Below are 5,933 nucleotides of genomic sequence, written 5' to 3'. Positions count from 1 at the left end.
GTAATGGACCGTCATACCTGTGATCCACGCCACTGTGCTCGTCTTATGACACGGAAAATACGTTTCCTCTGGAAAAAATACTATGTCAGAACAGACTGCCGTATAGATAGTGCGCCGCATGAACGCTATTATCTTTCTTGCGAGAGTCCAGACAGCCAATGCCTCGCCGCAGACCAGCCGATGGTCGTCCGTATCCAGGTCGCCGCATTGCTGGCACAAGGGCGAATCCGTCAAATGTATTGCGTACTTTTTATCATTCGTAGGGTATTTTCGGTTCACGACGGTTTACCATGTTGATCTGGGTGATGTAGGTAGATTGGGGTGGTGGACCGTGCGCCACACCACGTGCCAATTAACAGCTGGATGTTTCCGTTTCACCCTATTCCGGGCGATCTGTCGAAGAAGCAGATGGTACACGTCCTTCGATGTCGACTGTCGGGTCGTCCGTGAACGCTCGCGAACGTAACTGTGTTCCACGATGAACGTGCGCACATACGTTAACGGGTGCGATGTATGGCCGACACTGACTGGAGGAAGATACGATGTTGGTGCTAGTTCTTCGATGATCGTCCCCGTAAGCGAGTGATTCCTGTTGCGCCACCGTTTGAGCATAGTATCAATATACATGGCACGCGCCTTCTCGTGCACGTTCACTAAACCAACGGCCCCCTCTCGCACTGGGAGGGTAAGCGTGTTGTACTGTATCCTAAAGAGCTGTCCCATACATACATAGTACCCAAAAGCCGCCTGAATCCTCATAGCCATCGTGCGCATCCAGGGGAGAAGGTGTGTCACGTGGCACATCATGGGTGCGAGATAAAGGTTGACGAGTAACACTCGCTGCAGCATATCCATTGACCGTAGGACGTTTAGTCGTACTGCCGTGCGGACTCTGAGTAACAACCTTCGGTAGTTGGCCATACAGCTAGCGGGGACGGCCAACAATGGGTAATAAAGGTAATTTTTGCCTCTAGTGTTGTAGGTATGGGCCTCATTGTTCTTCTTAAATTGCGATGGATTCTTTTCCACGAATTTCATGAGTGAGTATACCGTAAGTTTTATGCTGATGCCGTTAAAATGCCTAGTTCCTCGCATAGGTACCTTCATGAAGCCCGTGGGTAAGCACTACATATTACTGTACTGCTCGCCTTTGTGCAGTCAGTACTTTCTTTCTAAGTAGCTAGTTACCCCAGAAAATAGTTCCCTCAGTCATTATTGAATGGAAGATATGTATGCAGGTGGACCCTGCTCTAATGTGGGACAAATGCCGAGAAAAAAAAGATTATACAGGTATCAAATTCAAATTTTAATGCTACATCATATTTTAAAGTATTTAGAAATATGGGTACCATACATTCTTATGCTGTTTCATGGAGGGGGGATGAGGGAGAGGTGGAGGGAGGTGACCCATAATTTTTGCTGTTCCATGGCCTCAACGGGCGTAAGTCTGCTTACACTCGAGGAATACGGTGCTTAGATTCGGCGAGTATCAGTTTGCCAAATTTATTGTGAGAACCTAGTGTAAGTAACGGCAGTATTCAAAATATTTTCCATATAATTAACCTTTGTATTCAATACTTTACTAGATTTCATCCGATCACTTGATTACACAGATAGTAGGAATGCACCTATGGCTGGCATCATTGACACTATGTCTACTCAGTTGAAAACATTATTTCTAAATGTAGTAACTATAACAGAACTGCTGCGCTTCACACAGTCCCAGTGGTTACCCTTTTTGATAAGTGGTCGGTTTTCCAGTAGTTATATAACCACTATGCTTGCAGAAAGATAGGAAAACACATTATTCACTCAGAAAGAGGTGCGGTGTTGCACACGTGAACTGAAAGTTTTCTGCGTCGTTGAGACTGCAAAAGTCTTCACAGCAGTTGCCATATATTAATTATCAGCACTTTCGGCATTTCACATTTTGGCAATCATTTGCTCTTACACTACTATAAAGACATCTACCGTGCATATTTACAGATATCTGCAACAGCTACAATTGCCAAAACTTCCTTGCATATAAGGGATTTACGCCTTTGGCGAATGATTTACCTACAGCCATGTTACACTCCTGGAAATGGAAAAAAGAACACATTGACACCGGTGTGTCAGACCCACCATACTTGCTCCGGACACTGCGAGAGGGCTGTACAAGCAATGATAACACGCACGGCACAGCGGACACACAAGGAACCGCGGTGGTGGCCGTCGAATGGCGCTAGCTGCGCAGCATTTGTGCACCGCCGCCGTCAGTGTCAGCCAGTTTGCCGTTGCATACGGAGCTCCATCGCAGTCTTTAACACTGGTAGCATGCCGCGACAGCGTGGACGTGAACCGTATGTGCAGTTGACAGACTTTGAGCGAGGGCGTATAGTGGGCATGCGGGAGGCCGGGTGGACGTACCGCCGAATTGCTCAACACGTGGGGCGTGAGGTCTCCACAGTACATCGATGTTGTCGCCAGTGGTCGGCGGAAGGTGCACGTGCCCGTTGATCTGGGACCGGACCGCAGCGACGCACGGATGCACGCCAAGACCGTAGGATCCTACGCAGTGCCGTAGGGGACCGCACCGCCACTTCCCAGCAAATTAGGGACACTGTTGCTCCCGGGGTATCGGCGAGGACCATTCGCAACCGTCTCCATGAAGCTGGGCTACGGTCCCGCACACCGTTAGGCCGTCTTCCGCTCACGCCCCAACATCGTGCAGCCCGCCTCCAGTGGTGTCGCGACAGGCGTGAATGGAGGGACGAATAGAGACGTGTCGTCTTCAGCGATGAGAGTCGCTTCTGCCTTGGTGCCAATGATGGTCGTATGCGTGTTTGGCGCCGTGCAGGTGAGCGCCACAATCAGGACTGCATACGACCGAGGCACACAGGGCCAACACCCGGCATCATGGTGTGGGGAGCGATCTCCTACACTGGCCGTACACCTCTGGTGATCGTCGAGGGGACACTGAATAGTGCACGGTACATCCAAACCGTCATCGAACCCATCGTTCTACCATTCCTAGACCGGCAAGGGAACTTGCTGTTCCAACAGGACAATGCACGTCCGCATGTATCCTGTGCCACCCAACGTGCTCTAGAAGGTGTAAGTCAACTACCCTGGCCAGCAAGATCTCCGGATCTGTCCCCCATTGAGCATGTTTGGGACTGGATGAAGCGTCGTCTCACGCGGTCTGCACGTCCAGCACGAACGCCTGTCCAACTGAGGGGCCAGGTGGAAATGGCATGGCAAGCCGTTCCACAGGACTACATCCAGCATCTCTACGATCGTCTCCATGGGAGAATAGCAGCCTGCATTGCTGCGAAAGGTGGATATACACTGTACTAGTGGCGACATTGTGCATGCTCTGTTGCCTGTGTCTATGTGCCTGTGGTTCTGTCAGTGTGATCATGTGATGTATCTGACCCCAGGAATGTGTCAATAAAGTTTCCCCTTCCTGGGACAATGAATTCACGGTGTTCTTATTTCAATTTCCAGGAGTGTATTCAAATAAGTAATGACAAATAATCCACAGCACCAACCATATTTTTGCCTTGAATGTTCGACCTCAACCAGCTTAAAGTCCCTGCATGTCACTTTATCGAGCATAGACAAGTAATTCCACGACCTACAGAAGTTTTTGAACATTGTACACTGACAAGCAATCTTCGTCTTTCCCATTCCGGTTTCGCAAGGAATCCAAATACATGATGACTGTAAACGGACATCAGTGACTGCCATTTGCATGTACTGGTATGAAAATTCTTTCAAAATAGTTGAGATTCTTCCGATATGTAGGATCGTTTCTACAATTTCCTCGTTTTGAAATGCTGTCGGCTGTCTGAGAGCCAATGTAGAAATCTTTCTCATGATCCTGAAAAATAATTCCTGTGCAATAATCTTTAAGTGGCTCAACCGTGTCACGGAAAACAGCAACAACAAAATCCACATTCCATCTTTTTTCTCAGTGGGCTGGATACTTGACGAAGCCATTCTTTAAACATTCTGTTACACAGTCAAGGGCGTTATTACGTCCTGTGCACTTAATTTCTTTGGAACTGTGCACAGAATAGTGAACATCTGGGACATCAAAATTCTGTCTCAAATTATAAAGTTTGTTTTCTTTTTCTTTGCCAGAATTTCTCTGCAGTTGGAACACATTATTTTCAAATTGCTTCCGTCTTCTCTTCCCTTCTGACCCTCCCGCAGCTTCTTCCACTGAATGAGAACCATTGATTTTAAACTCTCTGAAAACAGATGGTACTTGGGTCTCCATGATTTCTAAGAACCGTCTGACTTTCAGTTTTCTGACTTAAGGACTTTCCCATTCTGATCTGCCTGAACCAGTTCTCCACTGCTGCAACTTCCGTCTTCCCCGCCGAGCACGAGCTCTATGGCAATTCCAAACTACAAATCCACAAATGGCATATATCTCCTTAAAATATGCGGAACAAAATCTTTGTCATCGAAAAGATTATGGGCAGTATCAATTTTCAGCAATATTTGTTCTTCTGTTTCTTCTACCTCTGTTTTGAAAAGCCAATAAAATCTGCTCGCTTCGTACAATGTTGATGCTGGCATATAATCTTCACATTCGCTTTCGGAGGTGTCTGTGGAGTACAGCAAATGGTCATTCGTGTGAAAATGATTTAGCATATCCAACGATTCCTGAACTCGTTACGCCATTACGCTGTTCATCAAGGCAGTGACGAAATGCTGACAAATGTAGTGCAGTTCTTCCCACTTCTTTGCAGAAACCATTATAGCCATACCCATCACTTTGAAAGGTCTCGTTTTTTGAGATGGACAGATATAATATTCATGCAATGAGCGCAGCGAAAATAGAGTGTAGCTGAACGCTGGCCCTTAAAAGAGGCATTACCGGATACAATGTCAGGGTACAGGATGTCCAAGTATGCCACGAAGTTAACACCAACATTTTTTTTTTCTAAAACTATGTATATACCAGCCCAGCTCCAGTCCACTACGATCCTGGACAGACTGGTCATTTGGCGCCTCCTTTAAGACAATATTGTTTAAAACATCCAAACAAAGATACAGTTGAACTGGTGTCATGTGTAGCACTTACGGTTTCGAGTACAAGTAGAATTATTCTGTAAATATTTACTACTACAGCATAGTTATCAATTCCGTTTTCCTTCACTCCTGGCTGCCTGCAAACTACGCATCCTGCTGCGCCGAAATTCAAAATTGCATACCTTATTATTTTTAACAAAGTAACCTGTTTGGAATAAAACACGAAGACTTTAAATGGCACGGATACACGACGAAAGTACTAATCTTATGCATTTTGGCTGAGGTACCGTAGTACCATATCCATAATCGTTCTCACCCAAACCACGATGACGAAAAGCTTCCCGTCTGGCTTTCTGCAAAACACATAATTCCTGCACATCTTGAATATTACCACTCAAAGAAAGATTTTCGTCGCAGAGGTAATTTAATTGAAGATACAACTGCCTTGGAGCAACATCTTTAAGAATACTTTTCATCCATTCTCTCTCGGCATCTCTAAGAACATACATTTTTTTTCCTGATTTGTGAGATTTCCAATTACATCAGTTGTAATCATATAAGCACGGACAATATTGTTCTTAAGAAAACAGCTGAACTTGAAACTAGTACTGTTGCTATGATTGTACTTTCTACAGCAAACATAATTGAATACGGTTTGTATTGTGCCTTCCGTTTGAGTAGCCCTTTGAAACATATGACACGAGGTAACTTCCTCTCAGTATGCTTGAGTCTAAGGACCATCAAGAACTTCTCCTGATCAATATTGTGCGTACTTTGAAGACCACAGGTTAACAAATTCTAAATCAATTATTCCTGCTTCGTAATTAAATGACGCTAACTGCTTATTCCGATTAATCGCCTTCATGCAAGGCATTGGATTTATTTACTTCTTGTAGGCGGCCTTT

Source organism: Schistocerca gregaria, chromosome X, assembly GCF_023897955.1.
Source record: "Schistocerca gregaria isolate iqSchGreg1 chromosome X, iqSchGreg1.2, whole genome shotgun sequence".
In the NCBI taxonomy this organism is placed as follows: Eukaryota; Metazoa; Arthropoda; class Insecta; order Orthoptera; family Acrididae; genus Schistocerca; species Schistocerca gregaria.
Note: the sequence above shows the minus strand (reverse complement) of the source record.